Genomic DNA, 15575 nt, shown 5'->3' on the forward strand with positions numbered 1-15575 from the left:
CACACACACACACAAAAAAAAAAAAAAAAAAAAGAAAAGAAAAGAAAGAGAGAGAGAGAGAAAGGCCTCACTGGAATCCCAGGTATTTGTTCCTAGGGATCCCTTTGGTTTCTGGGAGCCAAGTGTCAAGCACTATAACCCTACAGGCCACAGAAACTGTGCAGGAAGAACAGAACCTCGATGCCCCTCTGACTTCCATGAATCCCTTGCTAGAACAGCCAAGTCCAGGACAGGATTTCTCGGGTACCCAGCCTGATGTAGAGCATGAGAAACAACAATCTGAGGACCCAGATTACAACGATATATCTTACATTATGCAATGGTGGAACAAGGGCCGTCTGGATCACATTGCAAATTGGGACCCTCAGAAAGAGGCATAGTTTGCTCTGTGAGGTTCACCAAAGCCTAAAGCTTCTGCAAAGAAGAGAAAGAAAGAAAGAAAGAGAGAGAGAGAGAGAGAGAGAGAGAGAGAGAGAGAGAGAGAGAAAGAAAGAAAGAAAGAAAGAAAGAAAGAAAGAAAGAAAGAAAGAAAGAAAGAAAGAAAGGAAAAAACAGAATGTGAATGAAGTTCTAAGTACTCTCAAGCACTGCAGACACCTTCTTGAGGACCAGAAGTGAAAACAGCTACCACCCCACCCTACTCTCTCTTCTCAGTTCACAGGAAAAAAGGAGGCAATGGAGAATGAGAGGCCAGCCTTGTGTCTGTACATTTATGAGAGCAGCTTTTCATCTCTTCCCAGGAAACTGCTTTTTTGCTCATTTTAATGCTAAGTCTAATGGGAGGGTGGTCAGAGGCAAGCTGGTTTCCTGGCTGAATGTATTCTGGGCAAGGAACTTGATCTGAGCATGGGTTAGATGGATTCTGAGAAAAATAGCTGGGAATGAACTATCTTGGTAATGTTCTAGTTGGAGCTTTCACTAGGCAATGGGGGCCTGGTAATGAGGGTATGTGTAGTATAGAGATGAAGGTGTGAACTAAAAACTCTCTGCAAGTGATCAAGTCTGGGATGTACTCTGAGATCATGGCACTGCGGAGTGGATGTCCAACACAAAATATGTCAAACGTGGCACCCCAATAGGCCCTGCTGCCTTGCATGTCTTTAAGTTAATGTTGGCCAGAGAAACAGTGACAACCCTCACTAACAGACCTGCATACCTTCCTAATTGGGCAGAACTTTGTCAAGGTTTACTCTGAACATTTGCAGGGCCCAGGACAAGTGAACAAATGATGACCCGACATAATATATGGAATATTTACAACTTATAAATCATACCAACAAACTTTTAAGTAATAGATATTGTAAACTGACATTTCCTATCCTGACTGACTGGTCCCAAATTACCACACAGAGGCTTATATAAATTATAAATGCTTGGCCAATAGCTCAGGCTTATTACCAACTAGCTCTTACATTTTAACTTAACCCATATACCTTATTTACACTCTGCCATGTGGCAGTACCTTTACTAGCATGGCATGTTTATCTCCTGCTCCCTCTGCCTCTGGCTGGAGACTCCTGACTCTGCCCTTCTACTTCCCATCATCCTTAGTTTGGTTTTGGTTGCCCCCACCTATGCTTCCTGCCTGGCTACTGGCTAATCAGCATTTTATTAAGCCAATTCAAGTGGCAAATCTTTACCGTGTACAAGAGGATTATTCCACAGTTTTACATATATATATATATATATATATATATATATATATATATATATATATATATATATATATATAAATTTTTTCAAGACAGGGTTTCTCTGTGTAGCTTTGTGCCTATCCTGGATATCCTGGAACTCACTCTATAGCCCAGGCTGGCCTCGAACTCAGAGATCTGCCTGGCTCTGCCTCCCGAGAGCTGGGATTAAAAGTGTGCGCCACCACCGCCTGGCCACAGTAATATGTTTTACCCTCCTACTTTGACAGATGTATTTTCAAAACAACATGCTGTTGTCAGACTTTCTTTTTGGGACCACCAACTTCAAATAATGACATAGAAACTTTTTATTAATTGTGAAAGCTTGCCTTTAGCTTTGGCTTGTTCACAACTAGCTCTGATAACTTAAATTAACCTATTTATATAAATCTATGTTCTGTCATGTAACTTGTTACCTTTCTTCCACAATCTATGTCTGCCTTCCTCTGCGTCTCACTGGAAAAACGAACCTCTCTTCATCATAGAGTTCCTATCTCTGCTGAGAAGTCCCGCCTAGTTTCTCCTGCCTAGCTATTGACCATTCAGCTCTTTATTAAACCAATCAGGTGCCTTAGGTAGGGAAGGTAAAACAGCACCACATCTTCACAGTGTGATAAAATATACCACAACAACATGCAAGGCAAGGTTGGAATTCTGGATTTTTGAAATTCTTGGAGTTTCCCACCAGCATATGGCATCATGGTTAGAGATGGTCCCCTAGCAAGACTCCTGCTTGATGGCCCATGGCTTTAATCTAAATTTGTTATTAAAATCCTATTTGTTCAGCTCTCCTTTCTTCATCCCAGAACATTTTGCATATTTTGTTTGTTTTCAGAATGGTTCGGTTTGTCAACTTGCTAGCATTTAGCCTTTCTCCTATCACTAAAATATATTTAATTCAAAAAAAAAAAAGAAAATTGGTAATGAGTATTATAGCTGATCTTATGGCCAATAGTCATGTCTGTCCAACTTGTAATTATTAAACATGGAAAAATATCTAATGAAAGATAACTTAGTTTTATGTTCCCCACAATGGGAAACATGTGGTCCTAAATGGGATTTTTGTGCACTAAACAGAGTCTCAGGCAATAAAATTAAAGATCATGTAATTGTTTTTATGTACTACAAAATGCAATTTGGCCGTAAAATTCCTAAAAATAACTGAAGGACACAATCTGTGGCGGCTTCCAAAGATTACCACTCTTGGCATGCCTGATGTAAGATGTGTGTGTGTGTTCATATATAAATAAAAAACAGGTTTTTCAAGGTCCTTATCTTGATCAAGGCTAGGTAAATACAACTCTAAAATGGATTCCTGAAGTCAAAATGCAATATTTACTGAAGCAGACGTGATATCTGATTCTCTGTCTACAACAATAAGGTTTTCTTATATAATGGTCTGTTCTTAGTAACATTTACCAAAAACTGGCTCATAGAAGGATTTCAATATTTTATCCGTTTACTAAAAACAGCAAGTAAGATTTGATAATTAGATTTTATCCAAATGCTAGGTGTGCATGCTTTTCATTGGAGTAAGAGAAAGTATGACACTCACAAAACCTGTTTGTTTTGTTTTAGAGTAATTTATTTTAGGAAGGGGCTTACATGCAATGGTGCCTGTTTGGAGGTCACAAGACAACTGGAAGGAGCTAGCATTTTCCTTCCACCAGGTGGACCCCAGGGAGCCAACTTCCACCACCAGGCTTGGCAGCAGTTACCTCTACCCCCTGAGCTATCCTTATGGCCCATAAAACTTGGTTTAATGAACATATATTTCAATCTATTTGTAAACGTTGGTGTAGTATACAAAGCTTTCTTTGTGCCCACCATCCTCAGTCCTCTGGATTGGGTGACTGAATGACACCATAAAAAAAATAGATTTGACAAAAATTAATGGTCTTCCTTAGTCTGAGACACTTCCATTACTTCATCTGAATCTAATATCCACCCCTTTTGAAAAACATCCATTGCCTTCTTGTAAATTAAGTACTGAGTATCCTATTAAAAATTTGAGTTTAAAAACTATATAAGTAATTTTTATTAGAGAGAGACATATACTATTATAACGGACTCATATATGATAACTAAAAATTAAGACTTGGTTATAAATTCTCTCCACAGCAAGATGCCCAAAAAAGGAAAACCCAGAAAAATACCAGGTGATTTCATTAGTTTAAAAAAAGGGGGAGGAGAGGATAGAGAGATGGCTCAGTGGTTAAGAGCACTGAATGCTCTTCCAAAGGACACAGGTTCAATTCCAGGCACCAACATGGCAGTTCACAATTGTCTGTAATCCAAGATCTGATACTCTCACACAGACATCAATGCACATAAAATAAAATTTTTTTAAAAAGACAGGAGAAAGCTGGGTGGTGGTGGTGCACATCTTTAACCCCAGCATTCAGGAGGCAGAGGCAGGCAGATCTCTGTGAGCTCCAGGCCAGCCTGGTCTACAGAGTGAGTTCCAGGACAGCCAAGGCTGTTACATGGAGAAACCTTTTTTCAAAACAAAACAAAACAAAACAAAACAAAACAAAACAAAGCAACAGCCCGGTGGTGGTGGTAGTGGTGCACACTTTTGATCCCAATACTCAGGAGGCAGAGCAGGGGGATCTCTGAGAGTTTGAGGCCAGCCTGGTCTACAGAGTGAGTTCCAGAACAGCCAGAATTGTTTCACAGAGAAACCTTGCCTTGAAAAACCAATGATAATAATAATAATAATAATAATAATAATAATAATAATAATAATAATAGGGCCCTGGCATGGTGGTACATGCCTTTAATTCCATCACTTATGAGACAGAAGAAAGAGAATCTCTATATGTTCAAGGCCAGCCTGGTCTGTATATCAAGCTTCAGGATAGCCAGGGCTACTATAGTGAGATGCTGTCTCAAAACAAATAAACAAACAAAACAACCCCAAACAAGACAAAAAACTTATAAAAATAAGAAACAGAAAATCCAAAAAAAATTATTCTAAAGTAATAACATATATGCAGGTTTTATTTTCCAGGATATTCAACTAAAGTTGAATATAAATAAAGTATAAGTTCCATTATAAAATGGAAGAAACATATTCTACATACTTAATGAAATATTAAACTAGCTTAGGGGTGGTAGCTCATGCTGTAATTCCAGCATTTTTGAGGTAGAGGTGGAAGAATCAGAAGTTCAAGATCATCCTTGACTATATAGGACTTAGAGGTTAGCCTGGGTTACATGGGATCTTCATCTTGTTGTTATTTTTAAATGTTCTAGAGTGGAAAAATAGTTAACTTAAGTATGGTCTAACTGGGCACATTACATCATAACTTTAATACAAGAACTCAGAAGGCAGAGGAATGATGATCTCTATGAGCTCAAGACTAATATGGTCTACATAATGAATTCCAGGCCAGCCTGGGCTACATAGTCTACAAAATAAAACAAACAAACAAAATAATTTTTTTAAAGATTTATTTATTATGTATACAGCATGTATGACCAGAAGAGGGCAACAGACCTTATTACAGATGGTTGCAAACAAAATAATTTTTAAAACGAAGTATGTACTATGTCTATAATCATTAAAATGATAATAAAGAAATTTAATGACAGAAAAAACAAAATTATCTGAAGGAAGAACCATGCTAGGTATTTTGTTGTTGATGATTTCTTTTCGCCTAAGAACGTATTAGGACAGGGAAGTTTAAAAATAAGTTTACCTTCCATTTGCAGTGGGAGAGATGGTTAAGAGCACTGACTGTTCTTCCAGAGGATCTGAATTCAGTTCCCAGCACCCACATGGCTACCCACAACAATCTGTAACTCAAGGGATCTGATGCCTTTTTCTGGCCTCCATGGGTACTGCATAGATGTGTACAGACATGGAAGCAGACAAAACACCCATTCACATAATAAAAATAAAATTATATATTATATAAAATTATACATATAATACAATTATATTAAATTTATAATTATGAGGTGTAACTGTTAAATGCACTCTGTACTTTCCTAGCTCAAATTGCCTTAGATAGGAGTATTTTGTTGTACTCTAATAAAATTTGCCTGAAGATTAGAGGACAGAGCCAGTCACTAGATTAAACATAGAGGTCAGGCATTGGTGGCACACACATTTAATCCTAGCACTCAGTAGGCAGAGATTCATCTGGATCTCTGTGAGTTCAAGGCCACACTGGGCTACATGAGACTGATTCAGTCTAGAAGAGAGACAGTCAGGCAGTGGTGGCACACACCTCTAACCCCAGTATTTGGGAAGCATACACACCATTAATCCCACCTCTAGGAAGGTTGAGATAGGAAGTGAAATGGCTGGGTGGAAAAAGGGATATAAGGCCTGAGGAGACAGGAACTGGAGCCCCTTTCAGCTGAGGACTGGAGCATTTACTCTGAGGATTTTGTGGAGACAGGATCGGCTGAGGAGTTGGCAGGTGAGAAGTGGCTGTGGCTTGTTTCCTCTGATCTTTCAGCATTTACCCCAATATCTAGCTCTGAGATTTTATTATAAGACCTTTTAGGATTCATGCAACATCTGGTGTCCAACTTTTGGGGTACAGATTCATGAAAAAGCTGCTTGCCAGAGCTACACATGGCCAGAGTTTCCACCCAGCCTGGGATGGAGTCCCCACCCTGCCAGCTAAGTTTTTTTTTTTTTTTTTTTTTTTTTTTTTTTTTTTGGTTTTTTGAGACAGGGTTTCTCTGTGTAGCTTTGTGCCTTTTCCTGGAACTCACTTGGTAGCCCAGGCTGGCCTCGAACTCACAAAGATCCACCTGCCTCTGCCTCCCGAGTGCTGGGATTAAAGGCGTGCGCCACCACCACCCGGCCCAGCTAAGTTTTTGTTACAGCCTCTGCAGCAAACTCCAGAGGTTTTTGGGCTCCAAAACCCACAGGAGTTAGCTACTTTCACACATTTCCCTGTGTAGACAGATGACTCCATAGACACTGGTGGAAGCCCAGGCCCAGGCCCAGGTTCATCGCTGGAATTAGCAGCTTTTGCATGTTCTCCCCTGCAGACTGATGGATCTTTCCCGGTGGGTTGTGGTTTTCCCTGGACCCCCTCCACAGGATGCTGCCACACTAGGTAGCAGTCTCACTTCACCATCATCTGAATCATCATTGTCAGCAGATTTGGTGAGTCAATTGGGATTTCTTAAATGGAGGAATTAGTCAAAAAAAAAAATACAGAGTTTTTTCCCCCCCACATTAAAAAATGGGAAACATTTTTACAATGGAGGGAGTTTGGTCTCTGTTTGATAATATGATTGATGGTCTAAAAATGGAACAATTAAATGAGAGGATAATTAATGTAGATGGGATTTATGTAATGTCAATTATAAATATATTTGTTTCATCATTTCTGTTTTATCATTGAAAAAGTTGGTTAATATGAGTGCCAAGATAAAGGTTTTAGAAAAACCTGTTAAAACAGATCATAGAGATATTCAGACCCAGACAGAGGAATTTAAAGGAGAACCAATCTCGACATCGCATTATAAGGTGTTGTTAGAATCTTAGATGGTTTTATAATAAAAAAACCCAGTACCAGATATTGGGGTAAAAGTTCAAAGATCAGAGAAGCATAACAGGCCACAGCCACCACCTATTACCTCACCAACTCCACAAATACTCTGAAATCCTCTAAGTCCTCATCCAAAAGGGTCTCAGCTGAACTGCTTTAATTCCTGTTTCTTCACACCTTATATACCTTTTTCCACCCAACCATGTCACTTCCTGGAATTAAAGGCCTGTGTGCTTCCCAGTACTGTGATTAAAGTTGCATGCCACCACTGCCTGGCCCTGTTTCCAGAGTGGACTTGAACTCACAGAAATTCAGATGGATCTCTGTCTCCGAAGTGATAGGATTAAGGGTGTGTGCCACCTTTGTCTGGTCTCTATGTCTAATCTAGTGGCTGGCTCTATCCTGTGATTTCCAGGCAAGTTTATTAGGGTATACAATATATCACTAAAATAAGGTTACAGAGAAACAGCCTAAGACTTTCAAACAGTCAACCTTAATTTATCTAGTAACCTTACAGGAACTGCCAAATGATAGATATCCCTGCAGTATGGTTCTGGCAGTGGGCTCCACCCTCTTCTTGGATCCATGAAAGCTGAGCCTTAAGCCTGTGGGCCTGGCTGAGAGCTGCATTTAAATGAGAGCTGTGTTTAACCACCCCCCACTCTAGGAAGTTGGTGCCTGCACTGTGGCAGGCATTTTTTACTTAACTTGCTGTGTCTACTTAGCATGCCAGCTACTCAAGTGCTGTGCTACACAGCAGTGCCTCTTAAAGGCATGTTTTTTTTTTCCAGTTTTCTCAGACCCTCTGTGGAAATTTGAGCCCCACATTGGGTACCATTTTGTTGAATTTTTTTTGAGCCACCAACCAGTTCTCAAGTAAGAACATGGGGACTTATTAATTACAGATACTTGGCCTTAGCTTAGCCTTGTCCCACTAACTCTTTTAACTTGTTTTAACCTATTTCTATTCATCTATGTTTTGCCTCAGGGCTTTTACCCTTCTTTCATTATGTACGTCCTACTTTCCTGCTTCCTCTGTGTCTGGCTGGCTGGCTTCTGGTATCTTCCTGGCATCTCCCTCTCTCCCTCTGTCCCTTTTGAGACAAGATTATTCCTCCTTCTTACTCTCTTTGCCCAGAGTCCTGCCTATACCTATACCTCCTGCATAGCTATTGGCTTTAGCTTTTTATTAGATCAATCAGGTGCCTTAGGCAGACAAGGTGAACAGATGCAACACATCTTTACATAGTTAAACAAATATTCTGTAAACAAATGCAATACATCTTTACGTAGTTAAGCTAATATTCAACAACATAAACAAATGCAACACCTCTTGTAACAGGTATTGCTCTTGTCTACAGCCTTGCAGACTTAATTCTGCCTTACTCTGTAACCTGGAACAAGTTGCTAACCTTTTTATACCTGAGTTTCCTCATTTGTTAAATAAGGATAAATAATACCTACTTGGACTTCATGAAGGCTAAATATTTGCAATTTGCTATAAATAGAAACTGGCACTGTGCTGGCTAATTTTCAGGTCAACTTGACACAAGCTAGAGTCATCTGAGAGGAGGGAGCCTCAATTGAGAAAAAGCCCCAGTGACAGCACACACCTTTAATCCCAGCACTTGGGAGGTAGAGGCAGGTGGATCTCTGTGAATTCAAAGCTAGCCTGGTCTACAGAGCGGGTTCTAGGACAGCCAGGACTACACAGAGAAACAGAAAAAAATCATTAGAGAGAGAGAGAATATGCTCTATTAATATTTTGCTGTAGACCATTCTCTTAGTTAGCGATTGATGTGGGAGGGTCCAGTTCATTGTGGGCAGTACTACCCCCCAATATGGTGGTCCTAGGTGCTATAAGGTAGGAGGAGGAACAAGTCAGGAATCAGTGCTCTGCGGTTCCTGCTTCTGTTCCTCTCTCTGGGCTACTGCCTTGAGCTCCTGTCCTGGCTTCCCTTGATGATGGAGTATAACCCTTAAGGCAAACAAAGCCTTTCCTCCCCAGATTGCTTTTGGTCAAGGCATACATCAACAGCAGATAGACAAAAGAATACATGCCCTTGCCTGCTGCGCCTTCTCACCATACAGATCCTTTTTATAAACATTTTTTTTTAAAGTGTGTGTGCGTGTGTGTGTTCATGCGCACCAATGCACATATATGGAGGTCAGAGAAGAGCTTTGTGCACTCAGTTCTCCCTTCCAACTTTACATAAATTTGGAGGATTGATCTCAGGTTGTCTAATGGAGGAATCTCCCTTCCCTCCAGGACTACTATGGAAAAAATGTCAGGAATGATGGCCCCTGACTAAAACCAGCATTGAGGAAACTGAGACAAGATGATGGTGAATTTGGAAACAGCTTAGATTCTACAGGGAGACCCTGTTGTGGGTTTCTTTGTTTGGCTGGGTTTTGTTTTGTTTTGTTTTTTTTGTTTATGCAGGTGAAGGATCCCACAAAGTGACAGAGAAGGGCCAGAGGTTGAGCTTCAAAAGATACTTCATTCTGGGACTAGAGAGATGGAGCACCTTCTGCTCTTGCAGAAGACCTGGTTCAGTTTCCATCTCCAGACCCAGCCTGTTACACAGTAGATAAATAGTAGATGTCTGCTGAATAATTTGGTAAATATTCTCTGGAAATCTATTTGGTAGGCAATCTTGTCTTCTGTTTCATCTTTTTTTTTTTTTTTTTTTTTTTTTTTACTAAGTAAAAGAATAAATAACTTTTATTTTTTGTTTTTGACACAGGGTTTTACTATGTAGGTCAGGCTAACCCCAAACTCACAAGAGATCTGCCTGTCTCTGACTCTTAAGTACTGGGATTAAAGGCATATGCCATCATATCTGGCACATAATATTTTAAAAGTATTGAGTTAATGTTTCCATTGCTTTTATAGTAAGAACAATAACAATATTAGAGTTGAACACAAATTATATTAATTATTAGTCCTGATTTAGGGTTTTTATTGCTGTGATAAAACACTGTGAACAAAATCACCTTAGGAGGGAAGGGCTTATTTCATCATTCTTGTAGTTCATCAGCCATGAAAGTCAGGAACAGAGGCAGAGAACATGGTAGACCACTGCTTGCTCCTCGTGGCTTGCTCACCCTGCTTTTTTATACAACCTAGAACCACCAGCTTGGTTGTGACACCACCCACAATGGGCTGGAGCCCCCCACATATTAATCACTAATTAAGAAAATATACTTCAAGATTGCCTACAGGCCAGTCTGAGGGCGGCAAGCTCTCAGTTGAAGTTCCTCTTCCCAGATGGCTCTAGCTTGTGTGAAGAGACAAAAACGAACCAGTCCAAGGCACTTCCCAGCCAGCCTAATTACTGAACTGGATCCCAAAGTCCACAGAGCAGAAGAACTGCCTGCCTCCATGGGAGGGCTGTGCTGTTCTGACCTCTACACATGTGCCATGACATTCAAATCAACCCCCAAATAAATGTGTAAAAAAAAAAAAAAAGCGGGTGTGTGGGTGGGAATTACTGGGGACTGAACCCAGGATTTTAACGCAGTATTAGGCAAATGTTCTACCACTGAGCTACAATCTCCTGACTCCTTTCCCCGACTTTTGTGTGACTTCAGCTTTCTCTCCCTACCCCCTTCCCTTCTCCTCCCCTTCTTTTTGAGACTGGCTGGCCTCAAATACTAATGCAGAATGACCTTGAACTTCCTCCTCTCAAGTGCTGATCTGTACCATCACACTTGGTTTATTCAGTGTTGGGGATTGAACTCAGGGTTTCATGCATGCTAAGTAAACACTCTACCAACTGAGTCACAATGTCAGCCCCGTTCATTCTTCATTTCTTCCTCTACCTGGTAGCTGCTCTCCCCCCCTCCAAAGTCCCCTTCTCTCCCCCTTCTTTCCCTTTTCCCCTCCTCTCCCCTCCCCTCCCCTTCTTTTCTCTGCCTTTTCCTTTCTAAGACAGAATCTCATTTGATAGTTCAGGCTGGCTTGGGACTCACTTCAGACTCACAGAATCCCTCCTCAGTGTTATTCCTACTGTGCAAGAATGAGACCACTAGTTTTTGAGCGAAATCTGAAGCAAGCTTTATTAAATACTGGCCAGGTCCATGCCCAGGATTCCCAGAGAATGGCACCAAATTACATTAATCAGAGGCTTTTAAGGGCTACGACGTACTTCACACATCTGTCCGACTGGAAGCAAGCATACATCTTGACATGCTTCCTGCCTCCATACCTCCTGCTTACATGTGATCAAACACATCCTGTCCGGTTGGGGCAACCAAGCTTGTTTACAGAAAGGAAAACACTTGACTTGTTATCTTACATGAACAACAGCCCCCAGCATTCCAGGAAGTTTTCTCTCCTTGGGCAAGCGGGAGTTACAGGTTAGAGGTCTTTTTGTTTTATAGATCTCTTGAGCACAGTAATTTCAACTTAAAACACAACTTGAGCCATCACATTAGCCTCCAAGTGTTGGCATTGCAGATATGAGCCACCATACCTGGTTACCCTTCCCTGTTTCTGCTGATATTGGTGTGGTGCTGGCTTACAGTTTATACCTCTATCTAGTTCAGCTAGCTCCTTCTTAGACCCACAGCCCCAACCCTTAGTGTCTCTCACTCCTCATTGTCACCGGCTTAGTTCCATACCAAAGATCGAGGGGCAGGAAGCTTTTCATACAACAGTCTAAATGGTTAATTTTAGGGTTTGGGGGTTGAAATTACTCAAGTGTGTAGTAGGAGAAAAAGAGACTGTGTCCTTCTACCATGTGGGGCCTGGTCATGGAACTCAGGTCTCAGGCTCAGCAACAAGTGCTTTTCCGCACTGAGTCATCTGACTTTGTAAGCTATTTATTTTTATGGGTGTTCTGCATCTGTGCCCTCAGGAGCATGTGTACCCTGCCCCTCTGCCCAGGGGTAGAGGTAAAGACACCTGTTACTATGCCTGGCTTTTTGTGGGGGTGCTAGGGATCCAAACTCGGGTTTGCCTAGCAGGTCCTTTATCAAAGGAGCATCCACCCAGCCCCTTGTTTTTATTCCATTATTTATTTATTTTTATTATTTTAAACCATTTAGGGCTAAAACCAGGCTTAGTTGTGTCTGTAATCCCGCCCTTGGGACATGGAGGGGAGACGATTAGGAGGAGCACAAGGTCATCCTCAGCTATGTAGCAAATTAGAGGCCACCCTGGGCTCCGGAACACCCTGTCTCAAGAAAAGTATTTCGGCCTAAAATAAGAAACAACCAGAAAAGCATTTGGATCTAAAGGTGGAATTCAGCGATAGATGCTTCGAAGCCTGTGGCAACCCCTCAGTTTCCTTCCTAACTCATGAACAAAACAAAACAAATCCACCATTTAAAAATGTAAAGTAAAAAACAAAACAAAACAAAACGCTCCTGTCCAATGGGCCATGAAAAACAGGGCAAGGTACCGCCTCGATTTTTGGACTGCCATTGGCCAGTTCCTGGGCAGGATCACCTTTAGTGAACTGCAGTGGCTCGGATGCCCGCTCCACCCCATCTATTTCCTCTGATGCTCCATTACCCTCAGGATGACCTTTATGATGTTAGTATAATGTCCATTGTAATCTGATCTCTGCTTGTCCCTCCCTCTCATTTCTCAAAATTTCCTTCCCTGTACTATGTGTATCTCAGCCGGATTTTTCCTTCAGGCTTTCCCGTAAGCCCTTGCTTCCATCTAGCAGCCGTTCTTACCCTTCCTCTCTCTCCTACTTGTCCATTAAGTCACTATTTATGTAACATTTCCTGGAACCCTGACGTCTCCTCAGGTGTCCTTTCTTAGATTTTTGTAACATTTTCCTGAAGTACTTGTTGCATGGCATAAATGTATCATTTTTGCCTTAATAGGGAGCTGGGAACTCCTTGAGAGTCTTTTTCTCTGGTGTATCCACAATGTCAGTGTTAAGCATAGGACTGATGAAGACATCATCTGCCATGTTAAAACTCCTCAGGACAAGCCGGGCAGTGGTGGCGCCGCCTTTAATCCCAGCACTCGGGAGGCAGAGGCAGGTGGATCTCTGTGAATTCAAGGCCAGCCTGGTCTACAGAGTGAGATCCAGGAAAGGCACAAAGCTACGCAGAGAAACAAACAAACAAACAAAAACCAAACTCCTCAGGACAGTATTAGCCCTTCTTGACAGATGAAAACTGAAGCTCAGAGACTAGGAATGGGTTTCCCCAAACCTACATAGTAATTATCATATTCAGAGCTCTTCTGATTTATCCACTGCTCCATGCCACTCCCCCAAATCCCAGGAACAGCGAGAACAAACCAGAACACAAAATCCAGCTTTCTCAACCCTAGATTAGAAGGCCTCATTTTTCTCTAGGCACGGTGGCACACATCTGTAATGCCAGTACATAGGGGAGGCTGAGGTAATCAAGGCTACTCTGGTCTACATAGCAAAATGCTGCCTTAGTGACTGTTCTATTATTGTGAGGAGACACCGTGACCAGGGCAACTCTTTTCTCTCTTTCTTTCTTTCTTTCTTTCTTTCTTTCTTTCTTTCTTTCTTTCTTTCTTTCTTTCTTTCTTTCTTCCTTCCTTCCTTCCTTCCTTTCTTTCTTTCTTTCTTTTTTTTTTTTTTGACAAGGGTTTCTCTGTGTAGCTTTGGAGCCTTTCCTGGAACTCACTCTGTAGCCCAGGCTGGCCTCGAACTACAGAGATCCACCTGCCTCCATCTCCCAAGTGCTGAGTGAGATTAAAGGCGTGTGCCACCACCTCCCGGCATACGAAGGCAACTCTTATAAAGGAAAGCATTTAACTGGGGGCTTCCCTTCTGTTTTAGAAGGCTAGTCCACTGTCGTCATGGTGGGGAGCTGGGCAGTGTTCATGGCACTGGAGCGGCGGCTGAAAATGCTGCATCTGAGCCCCAGGCAGCAGAGAAACATGGCGCTGGGAGTGGGTTCTGAAAACCTCGGAGCCCCACTTCCTCGGAGAAGGCCACACCTCCTAATCTGTCTAATCCTATCCAACAGTTCCTCTCCGTGGAGACTAAGCCTTCAAATATATGAGCCTATGGGGGCCATTCTTATTCAAACAACCACACTGCCTCAAAATTATTTTTAAAAAATCAAGGGCTAGTGAGATGGTTCAGTGGGCAAAGGTGTTTACTGCCCTGCCAGACTACCTGAGTTCTATCCTGGGAAGCCACCTGATGGAAAGAGAAAAGAACACCAGGATGTCATCTGACCTACACACACACACACACACACACACACACACACACACACACACACACACACAGAGTTAACTCTTTCGTTGGGTTTTGGTTTTGATTTTGAGACAGGGTCTATGTATCTATGTAGTTCTAGCAATCCTACAACTTGCTATGTAGACCAGGTGTGTACCACCATGCCTAGCGAAATGTCAACAATTTTTAAACAATTGAAATCTTCATTTTTAACCTAGCCTACTTATGAATTGCAAAGAGTACTTTTAAAACTTTATGGCCCAGGATGGTACACTTAGAAATTTTTTATAAGTCCTATTTTACCCAAGAGATATATCCTTTTAAAATCATTCCTGAGCATGGTGTGGTGGCCCAACCCTTTAATGCCAGCATTTGAGACACAGAGGCAGAGGCAGAGGCAGGCAGATCTCTGTGAGTTTGAGGTAGCCTGGTCTACATAGCAAGATGCAGGACAACCAGGGCTACAAAGAGAGACCCTGTCTCAAAAAATAAAATAAAATAAAAATCATTCCTGTAATCCTCCACATCACCCTAATCAGCTTTCCCTCTCATTTCCCACAGCAGGGATTCCAAACTGTCTCCACCCACATATTCGCTTCTTTCTCACTAACTTCTCCAACAGTGAAGGGGTAAATCATCAGAACTTAGATCTGAGGCTCCTTTATTTCAACATGTTGGAGACCTGCTTGACCAGAGAACTGTCTCAATCATAGAGTGTGGAGCCCAGGTGTGTGAATTGGTGACTGAAAGACCCCCAGGTTGTACCACAGGCCATGGAGAACAGGTGGGAATCATCAAGAAATAGAAATTGTCCTTAGACAAATGGGGATTCTGAGATATGGGAGAAATAGACATCTCCAGGGGCAAATGGGCTGTGTTCCAAAAATTCAATTTTTAAATTGACTGTTTGGAATGCAGAACACATTTCCCCTTAGCAACAATGCTATGAATAATTGCAGATCTTTTCTCAGAAAAGTGCACGTGAACTAGTTCAACCCACAATGCTCCAGAACTCTCTGCTAAGACATTTCAGAGTTGCCTTGAGAATATCCCTAAATCCTGCAACTCTGAATTATAAATAAGCTGTGTACATAGCTGCCACCCCAACTAGACTGTGAACTCTTTGAGGGCTGAAGAATGTTGAATTATTCATTTTTGTATTCTGAATGCCT

Source organism: Peromyscus maniculatus, chromosome 7, assembly GCF_049852395.1.
Source record: "Peromyscus maniculatus bairdii isolate BWxNUB_F1_BW_parent chromosome 7, HU_Pman_BW_mat_3.1, whole genome shotgun sequence".
In the NCBI taxonomy this organism is placed as follows: Eukaryota; Metazoa; Chordata; class Mammalia; order Rodentia; family Cricetidae; genus Peromyscus; species Peromyscus maniculatus.